Source organism: Stenella coeruleoalba, assembly GCF_951394435.1.
Source record: "Stenella coeruleoalba genome assembly, contig: scaffold_64, whole genome shotgun sequence".
Classification (NCBI taxonomy): domain Eukaryota; kingdom Metazoa; phylum Chordata; class Mammalia; order Artiodactyla; family Delphinidae; genus Stenella; species Stenella coeruleoalba.
Window position 1 is genome coordinate 164,689 of NW_027646265.1, and position 22,780 is coordinate 187,468.

The 22,780-nt window shown below is 44.3% G+C and overlaps 1 long non-coding RNA gene across 1 annotated transcript; it reads left to right on the forward strand.

Annotated features, from left to right (window-relative positions):
- The first annotated feature begins 1,732 nt into the window (after window positions 1-1,732).
- On the forward strand, window positions 1,733-10,708 carry LOC307181223. The gene is made up of 3 exons (XR_013826174.1): window positions 1,733-1,777; window positions 7,033-7,143; window positions 10,440-10,708. It is a non-coding gene; the product is annotated as an uncharacterized lncRNA (long non-coding RNA).
- The last annotated feature ends 12,072 nt before the right edge of the window (window positions 10,709-22,780 follow it).

The following is a 22,780-nucleotide window of genomic DNA, read 5'->3' on the forward strand; positions in this document are numbered from 1 at the left end:
CTAAATTTGAGACCCTGTTCTGTTCTGTAATTCAGTTCCTGTGTAGCCAAGTTTCCATTCCGTGTATTAGTGATATCTTATGATGTTTCTTTTTCTGTGTGACTTATTTCAGTTAGAATCATCATACCTGAATCCACTCATTGTGCTGCTAAGGGCCTGATGACATAGATTTCATTGCTGAGTGATATTGCTTTGTAAGTAAATACCACAGCTTCTTTATCCATTTTTCATTTTCTGCGATGTTGAATTTGTACTGTAAACGAGGTTCTTGTAAACAGAGGCGTCCCAAACTTTGGGGTGGCTGTGTCTTTTTGATTTTAATTTCCCTAAGCTATAGGACCATAAGTGGAAGTGCCCTAGGCTCTGTTGCTTTGTTTTTTCGATGTTTCAGGCAACACCATACATTTCTCCCGAGTGTCTGTTGGCAATTTACATCCCGCCCATCAGCATAACAAGGCTCCCAGTTCTCCATGGCCTGTCCTGCCTTTCTGGATTTTACACTTTTTTCAGATGGCCCTTTTGACCGGGGGGAAGTGAGACTTCATTGTAGTGCAGATTTCCTTTGCAAGCTTGCTTGGTTGGCCAAAAAGGGCGTATGCGTTTTTTCTTGAATATATTCAGGAAAAAACGCATACGCCCTTTTTGGCCAAGTGCATCATTGTGGACGTTCTGCCTCTTTTCCTATGCTTTCAATGCAATTCCAGTCTACCTCCTGAAATCGGTTTCCTGCAATTCTGCCCCGCTTTCAAGTCCACTTGGCAGCCTTACTTCAGTATATTTTTGGATGATAGCTGTCATTTATAACTCTGCAGGTTTGTGAATTACAGTGCCCCTGAGCTCCTTTCTTCAACTCGTTTTCTTGTGAGCTGGCCGCAAAACCGCTGGATGGCTTCAGGCCCTAATCTGGTTCCGGCACGGCATGCTGAGCCTTTGGTTATTTCCTCTTTCTGGTGGGAAATGAGAGTTAAATTTGCCCGTCCAGACACCTCCAGCTAGTCTCTCATTGGTTCTCCCTATTCCTGTTCATCTTCCGCAGAAATTGCAAACGGGGCCAAACAGGAGGTTAAAGGTGCTGACTCTCCAAGTGGGGAGAGTGTTAGTAAAGCGTCTGGAATGTTGCACCCGAGTACCAGGGGAGGAAAACTGAGACATATTTGAACACGTCTCCCGTTCACACGGTTGATCATACTCTGGGTTCCACATGCATGTTTTAGCTGAAGGAAGAATACCTTAAACCTGGAGAGTTGAGACCCGTGTAATGGGTACCATGCAATATGACTTCAAAGGGTCTTCATTTGCTCACCGAACCTCTCCAATCCTATCACTGCTGCGTTTATGCCCCTGTACACACGCTTGATTCTCTTTTGGAGACATAGCAATCCATAGGTTTTAAGATACTTACTAGTCAGGTATATTCTTAGGCCTTTAATATGGGGTGTTGAGTCCATTTCGTTGAGCAAGGAGTAGCTCTTGTCTATTCCATATTTGGCTTAAGGAACTTTATCTGTGCTCATTTCAATCTCTGGTTTTATGCAGCACCCCAACTCACCTTCCCCCTTAAGCAAGCATAAGTTGGTTTTCTAAACATGAGACACTGTTCTGTTTTGTAATTCAGTTCATGTGTAGCCAAGTCGACATTCTGTGTATTAATGATACCTTATGATGTTTCTTTTCTGTGTGACTTATTTCAGTTCGAATCATCATACCTGAATGCACTCATTATGCTGCTTCGGGCCTGATTACATAGATTTCATTGCTGAGTGATATTGCATTGTACGTAAGTACCACAAGTTCTTTATCCATTTTTCACTTTCTGCGATATTGAACTTGTACCGTAAACGAGGTTCTTGTAAACAGAGCCGTCCCAAACTTTGGGGTGGCTGTGTCTTTTTGATTTTAATTTCCCTAAGCTATAGGACCATAAGTGGAAGTGCCCTAGGCTCTGTTGCTTTGTTTTTTAGATGTTTCAGGAAACACCATACACTTCTCCAGAGTGGCTGTTGGCAATTTACATCCCACCCATCAGCATAACAAGGCTCCCAGTTCTCCATGGCCTGTCGTGCCTTTATGGATTTTACACTTTTTTCAGATGGCCCTTTTGACCAGGTGGAAGTGAGACTTCATTGTAGTGCAGATTTCCTTTGCAAGCTTGCTTGGTTGGCCAAAAAGGGCGTATGCGTTTTTTCCTGAATATATTCAGGAAAAAACGCATACGCCCTTTTTGGCCAAGTGCATCATTGTCGAGTTTCTGACTCTCTTCATATGCTTTCAATGCAATTCCAGTCTACCTCCTGAAATCGGTTTCCTGCAATTCTGCCTTGCTTTCAATGCCTCTTCATAGCCTTACCTCAATATATTTTTTAAAAATAGTTGGCCTTTATAACTCTGCAGGTTTTTGAATTGCAGTGGCCCTTAGCTCCATTTTTTAGCTCTTATTTTTGTGGTCTTGCTCCGTAACCACAGGATTCCTTGAAGCCCTATTTTTCTTCTGGGGCACCTTGCTGTGCCTTTGGTTAATTCTTCTTACTGATGTGATATTAGAGTGACATGTGCCCATTGAAACCGCTACAGCTAGTTTCTCACTGGTTCCCCCTATTCCCATTCATCCTCTGCACTAACTGCAGACTGGGCGATACCAGAACTTAAAGACATTGACTCCATGTGGGGATGTTGTTAGTAAAGCGGCTGGAATGTCGATCCGGAGCCCCAGGAGAGGAAAAATGAGGTGCGTTTTAGAAACCTTTCCCGATCATATGGTATACCAGTCGCTGGGTTTCCCAAGCATGGTTTAGCTGTAGGAAGATTCCCTTCAACCTGGAGTGTTGGGACCCTTGGACTGAGTAGCATGAAGTATTGCATTAAACTTTCGGCAGTTGCTCACCAAAGCTCACAATCCTGTCAGCCCCAAGTGTCCAGCCTTATGTCTTATCCAGCTGTGGGTTTATATGTGGTCAATCCAGGTTGCATCACAGCCCCTGAGCGAATTTTGTAAGAATTTTTCTCTCTTTCATTGTTTCAGCGTTTTGTTTTTAAAATTTATTTCTATAATGGGGTTTAGCTCCTTTTCACTGCTGTGTTTGTGCCGCTCTGCACACACTTGATTCCCTTATGGAGATATATCAATACATGGGTTTTAAGATTCTTATTCCTCAGATATATTTCTCTGCGGTGTATAGGGTGTGTTGAGGCCTGTTCATTGAGCAAGGTGTAGATCTTGTCTAATACCTATTTGGTTTATTGAACGGTATCTGTGCTAATTTCAAACTCTGGTTTTATGCATCACCCCACCTCTCCTTTCCCCTTAAGCTGACATAAGTGTGTTTTCTAAATGTGAGACACTGTTCTGTTCTGTAATTCATTTCTTGTGCAGCCATATTTACCCTCCCTCTATAAGTGATATCTTATGATATGTTTCTTTTTCTGTTTGACTTATTTCAAGTAGTATTATCGGACCTAAATCCACTCTTTATCCTTCTACTAGCCTTATTACATTGATTTCATGGTGAAGAGATATTCCATTGTACATAAGTACCACATCTTCTTTATCCATTGTTCTCTTTCCTGGGATATTTAAGGTGTACTGAAGTTGAGGTTCTTGTAAACAGAGTAGCCCTAAACTGTGGTGTGCTTGTGTCTTGTTGATTTTTAGACTTCCCTAGATATACTCCCATGATTGGAAGTGTCCTATGCTCTGTAGCTCTGTTTTTTAGATGATTTAGGAACCACCATACACTTCTCCAGAGTGGCTCTCGGCAGTTCACACACTGCCCATCAGCGTATAAAGGCTCCCTGTTCTCCATGGCCTGTCCTGCATTTCTGGTTTTTACAATTTTTTAGGATGGCCCTTTTGACCGGTGGGAAGTGAGACTTCTTTGTTGTGCACATTTGCATTGCTTGCTTGCTTCGTTGCCCATAAAGTGCGTATGCGTTTTTTCCTGGATATAATCAGGAAAAAACGCATACGCCCTTTTGGGCCAACTGCATCATTGTCGAAATTCTGCCGCTTTTCATGTGCGTTAAAGACGAGTCCAATCTATCTCTTGAAATCTGTTTCTTGCAATTCTGTCTTGCATTCAGATCCTCTTCTTTGCCTTACCTCAACATATTTTTGGACGTTAGTTTTCATTTATAACTCTGCAGGTTTGTGAATTGCAGTGACCCTGAGCTCCATTTTTTAAGTTGCTCTTTTGTGAGCTGGCCTCAAACCCACAGGATTGCTTCAGGCCCTATTTTGGCTCCGGCGAGGCAGGCTGAGCCTTTCTTTAATTCTTATTCTTAATGGGAAATTAGAGTGATATGTGCCCGTCCAAACCCCTACAACTCTTCTCTCATTGGTTCCCCCTCTTCCCGTTCATCCTCCTCACAATTTGCAAAATGTGTGAAACAGAAGTTTAAATGTGCTGATTCTCCAAGTGGGGAGATTCTAAGTAGCGTGGCTGGAATGGTGAACAGGAGCACCAGGAGAGGATAAATGAGGTGCATTTTAGACACATCTCCCGATCACATGGTGTACAGTCCTCTGGGTTTTCCATGCATGTTTTAGCTGTAGGAAGATCCCTTGAACCTGCAGATTTGGGACCCATTGAATGGGTACCAGGTAGTATTACTTTAAAGGGTGTGCATTTCCTCACCCAACCTCACATTTCTCTTAGTGCAAACAGTTTCCAGCCTTATGTCTCATCCTGCTGTGGGTCTAGATGTGTTCAATCCATGTTGCATCACCGTCCCTGAGGAAAAGTTGTAAGAGGTTTTCTCTGTCTCTCTGTCGTTTATTTTTTTCAATTTATTACTATATTGGTTACAGCTGATTTTCAAAGCTCTGTTTCTTGCTGCTGTACATCCACTTGATTCACGTACAGAGAGACATCAATAAATTCTTTTTCAGATTCTTACCAGTCGTATATATTCTTTTCCGGTGACTTGAGTGTGCTGAGTGCAGTTCTTTTAGCTACCGTGTAGGCCTTGTTGATTATCAGTTTGGTATTTGGAATGGTATCTTTGCTAATTTCAACCTCCTGGATGATGCCTCACCCCTCCCCACCTTTCCCGTTTAGCAGCCTTATGCGTGTTTTCTACATATTTGACTATGTTTTTGTTTTGTAATTTATTTCATGTGTAGCCATTTTGGATTCCACCTTTAAGTGATATCTTATGATATGTGTCTTTTTCTTTTTGAATTCTGTCACTTAGAATGATCATACGTAACTCCTCCGGAGTCGTTACAACTGGCCATATTTCATTGATTTCCAGGCTGAATAATATTCCACTCTACCTAAGTACCACATCTCTATCCATTTTTTCCCTCCAGAGACATTTAAGTTATATCCTAGTCGAGGATCTTTTAAACAGAGAGGGGGTAAACATTGGGGTGCCTGTGTCCTCTCGATTTTTGTTTTTCCCAAGATATACGCCCATGAGTGCAAGTGCCCTATGCTCTGTAGCTCATTTTTTAGATGCTTTAGTAAACACAATACACTTCTCCAGAATGGCCGTTGGCAATATACATTTCCACTATAAGTCTCACAGGGCTCCCTCTTCTCGTTGCCCTGTCCTGCATTTCTGTTGTTTACGCTTTATGAGGATGGCTCTTCTGACTGATGCGAAGTGATATCTTTTGTAGTATTGACTTCCAGTGCCCACCTGTTTGGTTGGCTAAAAAAGTGTATGCCCTTTTCTTGAATATATACAGAAAAGAACGCATACACCCTTTTTGGCCAACTGCAATGTTGGCAATGTTGGCAATGTTCAGCTCCTTTTCTTGTGCTTAATGGCGAGTCCTTTCTACCTCCTCAAATCCCTTTCCTGCCATTCTCCCTTGCTTACAAGTCCTTTTCTCTGACTTTCCTCAAGACATTTTTCAGTGATGGATATTTTCAACTCTGCAGTTTTGTGAATTTTACTGCCCCTGAGTTCCATTGTTCAACTTGTGTTTATGGGAACTGGCCACAAAGCAGCGGGATTTCCTCAAGCCCTATACTGTTTCCATGGGCAACCCTAGCCTTTGGTCAATTCGTCTTCCTGATTGGAAATGTGCCTGTCTGAACACCTAGGACTTGTCTCTCATTGTTCCTCATCCTTCCGCTTCATCCTCTGGACAAATTCCAAACTGTACGCAACAGGATGTTGACAGTGCTGACATCTCCAAGTGGGGAGACTGTTAGTAAAGACGCTGGAAGGGTGAACCCGAGCACCAGGAGATGAGGAGATGAGATGCCTTTTCCAAACTCTTCCCGATCAGACGGTATACCATCCTCTGGGTGTGACAGACATGTTTTAGCAGTAGGAAGAGTCCCATTCATGTAAGGAGAACACCAGGGCTTTTTCAAAATCAGTGTCTCCCCGAAACCCAAACTGGGGAATTTTTTAAGCTACAGCTACACATATGTTCATTAAGGGCCTTGGGAAGTAGGCAGAGTCCAAACTTTAGATGATTGAAGTCTTCAGGGTCAGAAGCACTCACCACCAGCTTCCCTTAGGCTACACTTTAACTGTCATTGATAGATGATGTCAATAAAAATATCTATTCTTTTTCAGATTATTTCCCCTTATAGGTTATTGCAAAATGTTGAGTGTAGTTCCCTGTGCTATACAGTAGTTCCTTGTTGATGATCTATTTTATACATAGCAGTGTGTATGTGTTAATTCCAAACTGTTAATTTATCCCTCCTCCCACCTTTCCCCTTTGGTAATAATAAATTATAAGATTTTATACTTCTCAGAAATGGGGGAGCTGAAAGAGAGGTATCATTTTCAATGGAAAAGCATTTAAAACAAGATTGAAGGTTTAACCAAGATTATTAGCTGTACATCCTTGGAAAGAAATCACTTCGTTTCTCTAATATTGACCTGACAAATAAGACAAACCTTTTCACTGAACTTGCTTATAAAAAGTGATGGAAATATCAAATGGAAGTGTTAAAAACATCTTATTTTACCCGAGCCTTATACACTGTTCTATGTTAACTACAGTTTGGCTCACACATCTGTTCATTGAGGTTACAATAGTCTCAATTTCTGTTACTGATCCTCCAGAGTGGACCCCAACAAGTGTCCCCCTGCCCAGTGTCATTGGGGCCAACAGATCGAGACTGAGTTTGGTTCACAAGCAAAGGAAACTTTATATTTTGATCAGAGAATGGAGAGGTGAGAGCATGCACTACCCCGTGGGCTGTGGGCTGGGCTGCTGTGTAGAGATCCTGTCAGAGTCAGTGGGAGGGAGGGAGGCGGCGGAGCTCTCGAGGGCCGGGTTGGCTGTAGCTCAGGCTCTATATCGTGGAGTCTGCACTGGGCCCCAGGAGCTGAGGTGTCGACCCAGCCATTCTGCACTAGGAAATCTGGTCTGAAGTGCCGGGTGTGGAACCTCTGCATGCGGGACCCTAGGAGCACGTGAAATTAGACAAAGCACAAAGGATAAAAAAGGTTAGACTTGACTTTATTGCCCAGATTCTATTTTTATCTCCCAGGGATTTTTAATGGGCTTTGCTGGGGACAAACCCCTCCTCTGCCTTTTGTCCCGTTCCTCATTCTTGGAGTGCTGAGGGTGCAGACCCTTCTTCTGTAACTGCTGAGTGCTGAGTTGGGAGCCCTCATACCCTGGGGCGAGGGTCAGAGCTTCTCCCCAGCAGCCTCCCGGTGACGTTGATTGTCCCCAGGACACCTGCCTCCCTGCTCGTCCACCTGAGCACCAGCATTGGAAGTGTTATAGATTCTAATGACCTTTAAGGGTCCAGGAAAGAGATGTGCAGAGACGCTGTGGGGGCCGGTTTCACCCCGCCCCACATTTGTTCGGCCACCTTAGGCTGACCGTCTCTGCCAGCCTAGATGCTCTGACCAGTAGTCTGCACTTTCTTCAATTAGGCCCCTGAATTAACGTACAAACAGCACCAGGTGTCAGAACCCTGCCCGCTCAACTCCCAGACAGTCCAGGGTCAGTGGTGATCAAGGACCATGATGGCTACTGAGTCAACAGCCTTTTGAAGTAAACAGGAGTCCAGCCGGTCTTATTGGCCACCATCATCACGGTGTCTGTAGGCTTTTCTATGGTGACAGTGTGGTATACTGTTCCCCCGCCAAGATTATTAGCTCCCCTCTGGGTGCAGTAAGTCCTGCAAGCAGTAGTCTACTCTTTTGGGACACACTCTTGTTGTTTTATGAGAGAAACTCCAGGTCAAGTGATGTTCACACGAGTCGTCATGGTGCCCTGTTGCCCCCGGTTATCTCTCTGGATGTTGGAGTTGGAGGGCCTCCTCACTCGAGGTCGGTGTGCCCATGGAGCGAACCCTGCAACTTCAGGGCATGGTTGGTGGTTAGGATCACCACGTGGGGTCCTTTTCCCTTAGGAGGGAGGTGGCCTTTTGGGCTGCTGATTTCCAGGTTTTTAGATACCGCCAGTATCTTGGCCAGATGTGGCAGTGGGCCAAGCCCCTTAGTGACCGTAGTTTATCCTACCTGGATGGCATTCTTGCATTGTTCCATTTCAAGTGGTCCCAGTTTTTGCACTAATTCTCCAATGGCGATTCACCTTTCACCGGGAATGTAAAGGTCAAAGAGTTTAGCTAAATTAGGGAGTTCCAGGGCAAGGGTCTGAATTGACTGCTCTTTCCATTCTTGAAAGGCCACTTCTGGATTCTATTCAAAAGGATCATCATCTTTTCCTTTCAGTGTTTCATATAGAGGCCCAGCTAGTAGACTGTAGTTAGGGATCCAGAAGCAGCAAACCCTGGCCTCCCCAGGAACCCCTAAGCTGTCTTCTAGTTTTAGAAAGGGGTAAGGCTGAAAATGGTTTCTTCCCTTTCCTGGGATGGGCTTCTCTGACCTTCTGTGAGAATGAAGCCCAGGCAGGTCACCGCAGTCTGTGATATTTGAGCTTTTTCTTGGACAACTTCTATCCTTTATTGGCTTGGTAGTTCAGAGGCCTCCTTAGTAGGGCTGGTGATCAGAATGTCGTCTGCATATTGAAGGAGGGTTTCCTTTTCCAGAGGTAGAACTTTTAGGTCTTTAGCTAAGCTTTCCCCAAAGATGGTGTGGGAATTTTTGCACCCTTGGGGCCAGACGGCCCGGAAGTATTGTTTTAGTTGTATGTTGAGTCCTGCCACTCACAAGCCAAAATTTCTTGTGACTCTGGGACTAATGGAATACAAAAGAAGGCATCATTGAAGACTAATACAGAATACCATGTCCTGGTGGTTGGTAGAATGACCAGCAGGGTGTAGGAATTAGGAGCAACTGGAGGTATATCCTCGGTGGCTTCACTGACTGTCCTGACATCCTTTACCAGGTCCCCAGCAGCCCATGGGGCTCTCGTGGTCAGACCAATCCCAGAATATGGAGCTCACCTGGGCAGGTACCCCACCCCCACCCCAGCCCACGGGGCTCTCGTGGTCAGGCCCCTCCCAGGATACAGAGCTACCCTTGCGGGTACCGTGGCAGGGCTGGGCACACAGGAACCGTGCACATAGCCCTCATTGCAGAGCACCCCCAGCTCACCTGTCGCTCAGAGCTGACACAGAGCACCTCAGAGCAGGACTTGAACTAACAAACAGCAGCTGCGACAGGTCTGTGACCCTGGGCATCACTCCGTGAGGCCTCCCTCCACCTGGTCTTCCAGAGACTTCCACTGCACCCGGGGCACCAGGCCTCTGTCTCCAACCACCACCCACCCCTCCTCTGCCTGACTCCTGGGTTCCTCTCATTAGGAGAGGGTTTTCTTGAAGTTGTCTCCCACTCATGGGCCAGATAAAATGATTAGAAAACAAGCCAAAGCTGCAGCCCCTTGTCTATCCTGACTCTCAGGAGCCCACACCTGTTCCTTGGACCTGGCCGGTTCAGCAAGTTCCATTTTCTGCAACTGTGAGCCCCTGAGGGGTGATGATTGGCTGACCTGGGCAGCCTTACCGTGCCGGCCAGCCCTCCCCAGGTGTGCCTGGGTTGAGATCAATATAAATACCACTCCAGGCAGCAAGAGCCCCTGCAGCCATGCCTGACGCCATTTTCTCTGCCCTGTCAGCAGTCTCGGGGCTGGGCTGGTGGGAGGGAGTGAGAGGCCACGGCTTTGTGGGTGGCCCAGTGTGAGTGGGGCTCTGCTGGACTTTCTGCAGCAGTTGCCAGGCTGCCACCTGCTAAAGAAGAGGATGTGTCACCCATACCTGCTGCTGGAATTTCTCCCTGGGCAGAGGTGAGGAAGGAAAAAAGCAGTGGGGGCAGGGACAGGACGGGTATCTCAGGCAGGGAAATGGAAATCTTCCAGAAGAGCACCCAGGGCCAGGACCATCCTGGCTGGCCTGCAGGCACCAAGTCGGCCGGCATGCTGTCACTCGTGTGGCTCTATGGCCCTTCCTCTAGGCTTTCAAGTCCTTGTATATATTCAGGTGTTTTACCTGGGACGGGTGGGAATAGTTCAGCAGCAACTGGCCTGGGGCTCAGCTCACGTTTACTCACAGATGCCTCGGCACGGTGCCCCAGCTTTGCAATGAGGACGCTTGTTGCGTGGGGGCTGCTGGCTGAATGGGAGACGATTCCCCACCACTGACCAACTTCAGAATTGTTTACAACTGGAGCAAGTGCCCTGATACGGTTTTCCTCTGTGGAACTGGTGGGTTCTGTGTTTTTTTTCTCTTTTTCGTTTTTGGTTCAAGGTAGATTTTATTCCTCTTTTTTGTATTTACAGATATAAGCATGGAAATAATTTATTCATATAAATACATGTATGTGCAGGGAATAATTGTTTTTTCTGTTTTATTTTTTAAATTTTACTTCTTTTTAATTTTGAATTTTATTTTATATTTTTATACAGCAGGTTCTTATTGGTTATCTATTTTATACATATAAATGTATACATGCCAATCCCAGTCTCTCAACTCCTCCCACCACCACCCCCCCAACAGCTTTCCCCCCTTGTTGTCCATACGTTTGTTGTCTACATCTGTTGCTCTATTTATGCCTTGCAAAATGGTTAATCTGTACAGTTTTTCTAGGTTCCACATATATGCATGAATATACAAGATTTGTTTTTCTCTTTCTGACTTACTTCACTCTGTATGACAGTCTCTAGATCCATCGACGTCTCTACAAATGACCCAATTTCATTCCTTTTCATGGCTGAGTAATATTCCATTTTATATATGTACCACAGCTTTATGCATTCGTCTGTCTGTGGGCATTTAGGTTGCTTCCATTACCTCGATATTGTAAATAGTGATGCATTGAACATTGCGGTGAATGACTCTTTTTGATTTATGGTTTTGTCTGGGTATATGTCCAGTACTGGGATTGCTGTATCATATGGTAATTCTATTGTTAGTTTCTTAAGAAATTCCATATTGTTCTCCATAATGACTGTATCAATTTATATTCCCAACAATAGTGGAAGAGGGTTCCTTTTCTCCACACCCTTTCCAGCATTTTTTGTTTGTAGATTTTCAATGATGCCTATTCTACCAGGTGTGAGGTGATACCTCATTGTTGAATCCATTTCGTTGAGCAAGGGGTAGCTCTTGTCTATTACATATTTGGCTTATGGAACGGTATCTGTGCTAATTTCAAACTCTGCTTTTATGCAGCACCCCAACTCACCTTCCCCCTTAAGCAGGCATAAGTTGGTTTTCTAAACTTGAGACCCTGTTCTGTTTTGTAATTCAGTTCATGTGTAGCCAAGTTCACATTCCGTGTATTAGTGATACCTTATGATGTTTCTTTTTCTGTGTGACTTATTTCACTTAGAATCATCGTGCCTCAATCCACTCATTATGCTGGTACGGGCCTGGTGACATAGATTTCATTGCTGAGTGGTATTCTGTTGTACAGAAGTACCGCAACTTCTTTATCCATTATTTGCTCTCTGGGATATTTAACTTGTGCCGTAGAAGAGATTCCTGTAAAAAGAGGCGTCCCAAATTTTGGGGTTGCTGTGTCTTTTTGATATTAATTTCCCTAAGCTATAGGACCATAAGTGGAAGTGCCCTAGGCTCTGTTGCTTTGTTTTTTAGATGTTTCAGGAAACACCATACACTTCACCCGAGTGTCTGTTGGCAATTTACCTCCCGCCCATCAGCATAACAAGGCTCCCAGTTCTCAATGGCCTGTTGCCTTTCTGGATTTTACACTTTTTTCAGATGGCCCTTTTGACCGGGGGGAAGTGAGACTTCATTGTAGTGCAGATTTCCTTTGCAAGCTTGCTTGGTTGGCCAAAAAGGGCGTATACGTTTTTTCCTGAATATATTCAGGAAAAAACGCATACGCCCTTTTTGGCCAAGTGCATCATTGTGGACGTTCTGCCTCTTTTCCTATGCTTTCAATGCAATTCCAGTCTACCTCCTGAAATCGGTTTCCTGCAATTCTGCCCCGCTTTCAAGTCCTCTTGGCAGCCTTACTTCAGTCTATTTTCGGACGATAGCTGTCATTTATAACTCTGCAGGTTTGTGAATTACAGTGCCCCTGAGCTCCTTTCTTCAACTCGCTTTCTTTTGAGCTGGCCGCAACACCGCAGGATGGCTTCAGGCCCTAATCTGGTTCCGGTACGGCACACTGAGCCTTTGGTTATTTCCTCTTCCTGGTGGGAAATGAGAGTTAAATTTGCCCGTCCAGACACCTCCAGCTAGCCTCTCATTGGTTCTCGCTATTCCTGTTCATCTTCCACAGAAATTGCAAACTGTGCCAAACAAGAGGTTAAAGGCGCTGACTCTCCAATTGGGGAGAGTGTTAGTAAAGAGTCTGGAATGTTGCACGCGAGTACCAGGGGAGGAAAACTGAGACATATTTGAACACGTCTCCCGTTCACATGGTTGATCATACTTGGGTTCCACATGCATGTTTTAGCTGAAGGAAGAATACCTTAAACCTGGAGAGTTAAGACCCGTGGAATGGGTACCGTGCAATATGACTTCAAAGGGTCTTCATTTGCTCGCCGAATCTCTCCAATCCTATCACTGCTGCGTTAATGACCCTTGTACACACGCTTGATTCTCTTTTGGAGACATAGCAATCCATAGGTTTTAGGATACTTACTAGTCTGGTATATTCTTAGGCGTTTAATATGGGGTGTGGAGTCCATTTCGTTGAGCAAGGAGTAGCTCTTGTCTATTCCATATTTGGCTTAAGGAACTTTATCTGTGCTCATTTCAGTCTCTGGTTTTATGCAGCACCCCAACTCACCTTTCCACTTAAGCAAGCATAAGTTGGTTTTCTAAATTTGAGACCCTGTTTTGTTTTGTAATTCAGTTCCTCTGTAGCCAAGTTTAAATTCCATGTATTAGTGATATTTTTTGATGTTTCTTTTTCTGTGTGACTTATTTCAGTTAGAATCACCATACCCGAATACACTCATTATGCTGCTACGGGCCTGGTGACATAGATTTCATTGCTGAGTGATATTGCTTTGTACATGAGTACCACAACTTCTTTATCCATTTTTCACTTTCTGTGATATTGAACTTGTACGGTAAACGAGGTTCTTGTAAACAGAGGCGTCCCAAACTTTAGGGTGGCTGTGTCTTTTTGATTTTAATTTCCCTAAGCTATAGGACCATAAGTGGAAGTGCACTAGTCTCTGTTGCTTTGTTTTTTAGATGTTTCAGGAAACACCATACACTTCTCCGGAGTGGCTGTTGGCAATTTACATCCCGCCCATCAGCATAACAAGGCTCCCAGTTCTCCATGTCCTGTCCTGCCTTTCTGGATTTTACACTTTTTTCAGATTGCCCTTTTGACTGGGGGGAAGTGAGACTTCATTGTAGTGCAGATTTCCTTTGCAAGCTTGCTTGGTTGGCCAAAAAGGGCGTATGCGTTTTTTCCTGAATATATTCAGGAAAAAACGCATACGCCCTTTTTGGCCAAGTGCATCACTGTGGACGTTCTGCCTCTTTTCCTATGCTTGAAATGCAATTCCAGTCTACCTCCTGAAATCGGTTTCCTGCAATTCTGCCCCGCTTTCAAGTCCTCTTGGCAGCCTTACTTCAGTCTATTTTTGGACGATAGCTGTCATTTATAACTCTTCGGTTTGTGAATTACAGTGCCCCTGAGCTCCTTTCTTCAACTCGCTTTCTTGTGAGCTGGCCGCAACACCGCAGGATGTCTTCAGGCCCTAATGTGGTTCCGGCATGGCACGCTGGGCCTTTGGTTAATTCCTCTTCCTGGTGGAAAATGAGAGTTAAATTTGCCCATCCAGACACCTCCAGCTAGTCTTTCTATGGTTCTCGCTATTCCTGTTCATCTTCCACAGAAATTGCAAACTGGGCCAAACAGGAGGTTAAAGGGACTGACTCTCCAAGTCGGGAGAGTGTTAGTAAAGCGTCTGGAATGTTGCACCCGAGTACCAGGGTACGAAAACTGAGACATATTTGAACACGTCGCCCGATCACATGGTTGATCATACTCTAGGTTCCACATGCATGTTTTAGCTGAAGGAAGAATACCTTAAACCTGGGTATTTGAAACCCTTGGAATGGGTACCATGCAATATGACTTCAAAGGGTCTTCATTTGCTCACCGAACCTCTCCAATCCTATCACTGCTGCGTTTATGTCCCTGTACACACGCATGATTCTCTTTTGGAGACATAGCAATCCATAGGTTTTAAGCTACTTACTAGTCAGGTACATTCTTAGGCGTTTAATATGCGGTGTTGAGTCCATTTCGTTGAGCAAGGAGTAGCTCTTGTCTATTCCATATTTGGCTTAAGGAACTTTATCTGTGCTCATTTCAATCTCTGGTTTTATGCAGCACCCCAACTCACCTTTACCCTTAAGCAAGCATAAGTTGGTTTTCTAAATTTGAGACCCTGTTCTGTTCTGTAATTCAGTTCCTGTGTAGCCAAGTTTACATTCCGTGTATTACTGATATCTTATGATGTTTCTTTTTCTGTGTGACTTATTTCAGTTAGAATCATCATACCTGAATCCACTCATTGTGCTGCTAAGGGCCTGATGACACAGATTTCATTGCTGAGTGATATTGCTTTGTAAGTAAATACCACAACTTCTTTATCCATTTTTCACTTTCTGCGATGTTGAACTTGTACTGTAAACGAGGTTCTTCTAAACGGAGGCGTCCCAAACTTTGGGGTGGCTGTGTCTTTTTGATTTTAATTTCCCTAAGCTATAGGACCATAAGTGGAAGTGCCCTAGGTTCTGATGCTTTGTTTTTTAGATGTTTCAGGAAACACCATACACTTCTCCTGAGTGTCTGTTGGCAATTTACATCCCGCCCATCAGCATAACAAGGCTCCCAGTTCTCCATGGCCTGTCCTGCCTTTCTGGAGTTTACACTTTTTTCAGATGGCCCTTTTGACCGGGGAGAAGTGAGACTTCATTGTAGTGCAGATTTCCTTTGCAATTTGCTTGGTTGGCCAAAAAGGGCGTATGCGTTTTTTCCTGAATATATTCAGGAAAAAACGCATACGCCCTTTTTGGCCAAGTGCATCATTTTGGACGTTCTGCCTCTTTTCCTATGCTTTCAATGCAATTCCAGTCTACCTCCTGAAATCGGTTTCCTGCAATTCTGCCCCGCTTTCAAGTCCTCTTGGCAGCCTTACTTCAGTCTATTTTTGGACGATAGCTGTCATTTATAACTCTGCACGTTTGTGAATTACAGTGCCCCTGAGCTCCTTTCTTCAACTCGCTTTCTTGTGACCTGGCCGCAACACCGCAGGATGTCTTCAGGCCCTAATCTGGTTCCGGCACGGCACGCTGAGCCTTTGGTTAATTCCTCTTCCTGGTGGGAAATGAGAGTTAAATTTGCCCGTCCAGACACCTCCAGCTAGTCTCTCATTGGTTCTCGCTATTCCTGTTCATCTTCCACAGAAATTGCAAACTGGGCCAAACAGGAGGTTAAAGGGACTGACTCTCCAAGTGGGGAGAGTGTTAGTAAAGCGTCTGGAATTTTGCACCCGAGCACCAGGGTACGAAAACTGAGACATATTTGAACACGTCTCCCGATCACATGGTTGATCATACTCTAGGTTCCACATGCATGTTTTAGATGAAGGAAGAATACCTTACATCTGGGTAGTTGAAACCCGTGGAATGGGTACCATGCAATATGACTTCAATGGGTCTTCATTTGCTCACGAACCCCTCCAATCCTATCACTGCTGCATTTATGCCCCTGTACACATGCTTGATTCTCTTTCGTAGACATAGCAATCCATAGGTTTTAAGATACTTACTATTCAGGTACATTCTTAGGCGTTTAATATGCGGTGTTGAGTCCATTTCGTTGAGCAAGGAGTAGCTCTTGTCTATTCCATATTTGGCTTAAGGAACTTTATCTGTGCTCATTTCAATCTCTGGTTTTATGCAGCACCCCAACTCACCTTTCCCCTTAAGCAAGCATAAGTTGGTTTTCTCAATTTGAGACCCTGTTCTGTTCTGTAATTCAGTTCCTGTGTAGCCAAGTTTACATTCCGTGTATTAGTGATATCTTATGATGTTTCTTTTTCTGTGTGACTTATTTCAGTTAGAATCATCATACCTGAATCCACTCATTGTGCTGCTAAGGGCCTGATGACATAGATTTCATTGCTGAGTGATACTGCATTGTACGTAAGTACCACAACTTCTTTATCCATTTTTCACTTTCTGCGATGTTGAACTTGTACTGTAAACGAGGTTCTTGTAAACAGAGGCGTTCCAAACTTTGGGGTGGCTGTGTCTTTTTGATTTTAATTTCCCTAAGCTATAGGACCATAAGTGGAAGTGCCCTAGATTCTGTTGCTTTGTTTTTTAGATGTTTCAGGAAACACCATACACTTCTCCCAAGTGGTTGTTGGCAATTTACATCCGGCCCATCAGCATAACAAGGCTCCCAGTTCTCCATGGCCTGTCCTGCCTTTCTGGATTTTACACTTTTATCAGATGGCCCTTTTGACCGGGGGGAAGTGAGACTTCATTGTTGTGCAGATTTCCTTTGCAAGCTTGCTTGGTTGGCCAAAAAGGGCGTATGCGTTTTTTCCTGAATATATTCAGGAAAAAACGCATACGCCCTTTTTGGCCAAGTGCATCATTGTGGACGTTCTGCCTCTTTTCCTATGCTTTCAATGCAATTCCAGTCTACCTCCTGAAATCGGTTTCCTGCAATTCTGCCCCGCTTTCAAGTCCTCTTGGCAGCCTTACTTCAGTATATTTTTGGACGATAGCTGTCATTTATAACTCTGCAGGTTTGTGAATTACAGTGCCCCTGAGCTCCTTTCTTCAACTCGCTTTCTTTTGAGCTGGCCGCAGCACCGCAGGATGGCTTCAGGCCCTAATCTGGTTCCGGTACGGCACGCTGAGCCTTTGGTTATTTCCTCTTCCTGGTGGGAAATGAGAGTTAAATTTGCCCGTCCAGACATCTCCAGCTAGCCTCTCATTGGTTCTCGCTATTCCTGTTCATCTTCCGCAGAAATTGGAAACTGTGCCAAACAGGAGGTTAAAGGCGCTGACTCTCCAAGTGGGGAGAGTGTTAGTAAAGCGTCTGGAATGTTGCACCCGAGTACCAGGGGAGGAAAACTGAGACATATTTGAACACGTCTCCCGATCACATGGTTGATCATACTCTAGGTTCCACATGCATGTTTTAGATGAAGGAAGAATACCTTAAACCTGGGTAGTTGAAACCCGTGGAATGGGTACCATGCAATATGACTTCAAAGGGTCTTCATTTGCTCACGAACCTCTCCAATCCTATCACTGCTGCGTTTATGCCCCTGTACACATGCTTGATTCTCTTTCGGAGACATAGCAATCCATAGGTTTTAAGATACTTACTAGTCAGGTGCATTCTTAGGCGTTTAATATGGGGTTTTGTGTCCATTTCGTTGAGCAAGGAGTAGCTCTTGTCTATTCCATATTTGGCTTAAGGAACTTTATCTGTGCTCATTTCAATCTCTGGTTTTATGCAGCACCCCAACTCACCTTTCACCTTAAGCAAGCATAAGTTGGTTTTCTAAATTTGAGACCCTGTTCTGTTTTGGAATGCAGTTCCTGTGTAGCCAAGTTTACATTCCGTGTATTAGTGATATCTTATGATGTTTCTTTTTCTGTGTGACTTATTTCAGTTAGAATCATCGTACCTGAATCCACTCATTATGCTGCTACGGGCCTGATGACATAGATTTCATAGCTGACTGATACTGCATTGTACGTAAGTACCACAACTTCTTTATCCATTTTTCACTTTCTGCGATGTTGAACTTGTACTGTAAACGAGGTTCTTGTAAACACAGCCGTTCCAAACTTTGGGGTGGCTGTGTCTTTTTGATTTTAATTTCCCTAAGCTATAGGACCATAAGTGGAAGTGCCCTAGGCTCTGTTGCTTTGTTTTTTAGATGTTTCAGGAAACACCATACACTTCTCCCGAGTGGTTGTTGGCAATTTACATCCCGCCCATCAGCATAACAAGGCTCCCAGTTCTCCATGGCCTGTCCTGCGTTTCTGGATTTTACACTTTTTTCAGATGGTCCTTTTGACCGGGGGGAAGTGAGACTTCATTGTAGTGCAGATTTCCTTTGCAAGCTTGCTTGGTTGGCCAAAAAGGGCGTATGCGTTTTTTCCTGAATATATTCAGGAAAAAACGCATACGCCCTTTTTGGCCAAGTGCATCATTGTGGACGTTCTGCCTCTTTTCCTATGCTTTCAATGCAATTCCAGTCTACCTCCTGAAATCGGTTTCCTGCAATTCTGCCCCGCTTTCAAGTCCTCTTGGCAGCCTTACTTCAGTCTATTTTTGGACGATAGCTGTCATTTATAACTCTGCAGGTTTGTGAATTACAGTGCCCCTGAGCTCCTTTCTTCAACTCGCTTTCTTTTGAGCTGGCCGCAACACCGCAGGATGTCTTCAGGCCCTAATCTGGTTCTGGCACGGCACGCTGAGCCTTTGGTTAATTCCTCTTCCTGGTGGGAAATGAGAGTTATATTTGCCCATCCAGACACCTCCAGCTAGTCTTTCATTGGTTCTCGCTATTCCTGTTCATCTTCCACATAAATTGCAAACTGGGCCAAACAGGAAGTTAAAGGGACTGACTCTCCAAGTGGGGAGAGTGTTAGTAAAGCGTCTGGAATGTTGCACCCGAGTACCAGGGTACGAAAACTGAGACATATTTGAACACGTCTCCCGATCACATGGTTGATCATACTCTAGGTTCCACATGCATGTTTTAGATGAAGGAAGAATACCTTAAACCTGGGTAGTTGAAACCCGTGGAATTGGTACCATGCAATATGACTTCAAAGGGTCTTCATTTGCTCACGAACCTCTCCAATCCTATCACTGCTGCGTTTATGCCCCTGTACACATGCTTGATTCTCTTTCGGAGACATAGCAATCCATAGGTTTTAAGATACTTACTAGTCAGGTGCATTCTTAGGCGTTTAATATGGGGTTTTGTGTCCATTTCGTTGAGCAAGGAGTAGCTCTTGTCTATTCCATATTTGGCTTAAGGAACTTTATCTGTGCTCATTTCAATCTCTGGTTTTATGCAGCACCCCAACTCACCTTTCACCTTAAGCAAGCATAAGATGGTTTTCTAAATTTGAGACCCTGTTCTGTTTTGGAATGCAGTTCTTGTGTAGCCAAGTTTACATTCCGTTTATTAGTGATATCTTATGATGTTTCTTTTTCTGTGTGACTTATTTCAGTTAGAATCATCATACCTGAATCCACTCATTGTGCTGCTAAGGGCCTGATGACACAGATTTCATTGCTGAGTGATATTGCTTTGTAAGTAAATACCACAACTTCTTTATCCATTTTTCACTTTCTGCGATGTTGAACTTGTACTGTAAACGAGGTTCTTGTAAACAGAGCCGTTCCAAACTTTGGGGTGGCTGTGTCTTTTTGATTTTAATTTCCCTAAGCTATAGGACCATAAGTGGAAGTGCCCTAGGTTCTGTTGCTTTGTTTTTTAGATGTTTCAGGAAACACCATACACTTCTCCCGAGTGGTTGTTGGCAATTTACATCCCGCCCATCAGCATAACAAGGCTCCCAGTTCTCCATGGCCTGTCCTGCCTTTCTGGATTTTACACTTTTTTCAGATGGCCCTTTTGACCGGGGGGGAGTGAGACTTCATTGTAGTGCAGATTACCTTTGCAAGCTTGCTTGGTTGGCCAAAAAGGGCGTATGCGTTTTTTCCTGAATATATTCAGGAAGAAACGCATACGCCCTTTTTGGCCAAGTGCATCATTGTGGACGTTCGGCCTCTTTTCCTATGCTTTCAATGCAATTCCAGTCTACCTCCTGAAATCGGTTTCCTGCAATTCTGCCCCGCTTTCAAGTCCTCTTGGCAGCCTTACTTCAGTCTATTTTTGGACGATAGCTGTCATTTATAACTCTGCAGGTTTGTGAATTACAGTGCCCCTGAGCTCCTTTCTTCAACTCGCTTTCTTGTGAGCTGGCCGCAACACCGCAGGATGGCTTCAGGCCCTAATCTGGTTCTGGCACGGCACGCTGAGCCTTTGGTTAATTCCTCTTCCTGGTGGGAAATGAGAGTTAAATTTGCCCGTCCAGACACCTCCAGCTAGTCTCTCATTGGTTCTCGCTATTCCTGTTCATCTTCCGCAGAAATTGCAAACTGGGCCAAACAGGAGGTTAAAGGGACTGACTCTCCAAGTCGGGAGAGTGTTAGTAAAGCGTCTGGAATGTTGCACCCGAGAACCAGGGTACGAAAACTGAGACATATTTGAACACATCTCCCGATCACATGGTTGATCATACTCTAGGTTCCACATGCATGTTTTAGCTGAAGGAAGAATACCTTAAACCTGGGTAGTTGAAACCCGTGGAATGGGTACCATGCAATATGACTTCAAAGGGTCTTCATTTGCTCACCGAACCTCTCCAATCCTATCACTGCTGCGTTTATGCCCCTGTACACACGCTTGATTCTCTTTTGGAGACATAGCAATCCATAGGTTTTAAGATACTTACTAGTCAGGTACATTCTTAGGCGTTTAATATGGGGTTTTGAGTCCATTTCGTTGAGCAAGGAGTAGCTCTTGTCTATTCCATATTTGGCTTAAGGAACTTTATCTGTGCTCATTTCAATCTCTGGTTTTATGCAGCACCCCAACTCACCTTTCCCCTTAAGCAAGCATAAGTTGGTTTTCTAAATTTGAGACCCTGTTCTGTTCTGCAATTCAGTTCCTGTGTAGCCAAGTTTCCATTCCGTGTATTAGTGATATCTTATGATGTTTCTTTTTCTGTGTGACTTATTTCAGTTAGAATCATCATACCTGAATCCACTCATTGTGCTGCTAAGGGCCTGATGACACAGATTTCATTGCTGAGTGATATTGCTTTGTAAGTAAATACCACAACTTCTTTATCCATTTTTCACTTTCTGCGATGTTGAACTTGTACTGTAAACGAGGTTCTTGTAAACAGAGCCGTTCCAAACTTTGGGGTGGCTGTGTCTTTTTCATTTTAATTTCCCTAAGCTATAGGACCATAAGTGGAAGTGCCCTAGGTTCTGTTGCTTTGTTTTTTAGTTGTTTCAGGAAACACCATACACTTCTCCCAAGTGGTTCTTGGCAATTTACATCCTGCCCATCAGCATAACAAGGCTCCCAGTTCTCCATGGCCTGTCCTGCCTTTCTGGATTTTACCCTTTTTTCAGATGGCCCTTTTGACCGGGGGGAAGTGAGACTTCATTGTAGTGCAGATTTCCTTTGCAAGCTTGCTTGGTTGGCCAAAAAGGGCGTATGCGTTTTTTCCTGAATATATTCAGGAAAAAACGCATACGCTCTTTTTGGCCAAGTGCATCATTGTGGACGTTCTGCCTCTTTTCCTATGCTTTCAATGCAATTCCAGTCTACCTCCTGAAATCGGTTTCCTGAAATTCTGCCCCGCTTTCAAGTCCTCTTGGCAGCCTTACTTCAGTCTATTTTTGGACGATAGCTGTCATTTATAACTCTGCAGGTTTGTGAATTACAGTGCCCCTGAGCTCCTTTCTTCAACTCGCTTTCTTGTGACCTGGCCGCAACACCGCAGGATGGCTTCAGGCCCTAATCTTGTTCCGGCCCGGCATGCTGAGCCTTTGGTTAATTCCTCTTCCTGGTGGGAAATGAGAGTTGAATTTGCCCGTCCAGACACCTCCAGCTAGCCTCTCATTGGTTCTCGCTATTCCTGTTCATCTTCCGCAGAAATTGCAAACTGGGCCAAACAGTAGGTTAAAGGGACTGACTCTCCAAGTCGGGAGAGTGTTAGTAAAGCGTCTGGAATGTTGCACCCGAGTACCAGGGGAGGAAAACTGAGACATATTTGAACACGTCTCCCGTTCACATGGTTGATCATACTCTGGGTTCCACATGCATGTTTTAGCTGAAGGAAGAATACCTTAAACCTGGAGAGTTGAGACCCGTGTAATGGGTACCATGCAATATGACTTCAAAGGGTCTTCATTTGTTCACCGAACCTCTCCAATCCTATCACTGCTGCGTTTATGCCCCTGTACACACGCTTGATTCTCTTTTGGAGACATAGCAATCCATAGGTTTTAAGATACTTACTAGTCAGGTACATTCTTAGGCGTTTAATATGGGGTTTTGAGTCCATTTCGTTGAGCAAGGAGTAGCTCTTGTCTATTCCATATTTGGCTTAAGGAACTTTATCTGTGCTCATTTCAATCTCTGGTTTTATGCAGCACCCCAACTCACCTTTCCCCTTAAGCAAGCATAAGTTGGTTTTCTAAATTTGAGACCCTGTTCTGTTTTGGAATGCAGTTCCTGTGTAGCCAAGTTTACATTCCGTGTATTAGTGATATCTTATGATGTTTCTTTTTCTGTGTGACTTATTTCAGTTAGAATCATCAT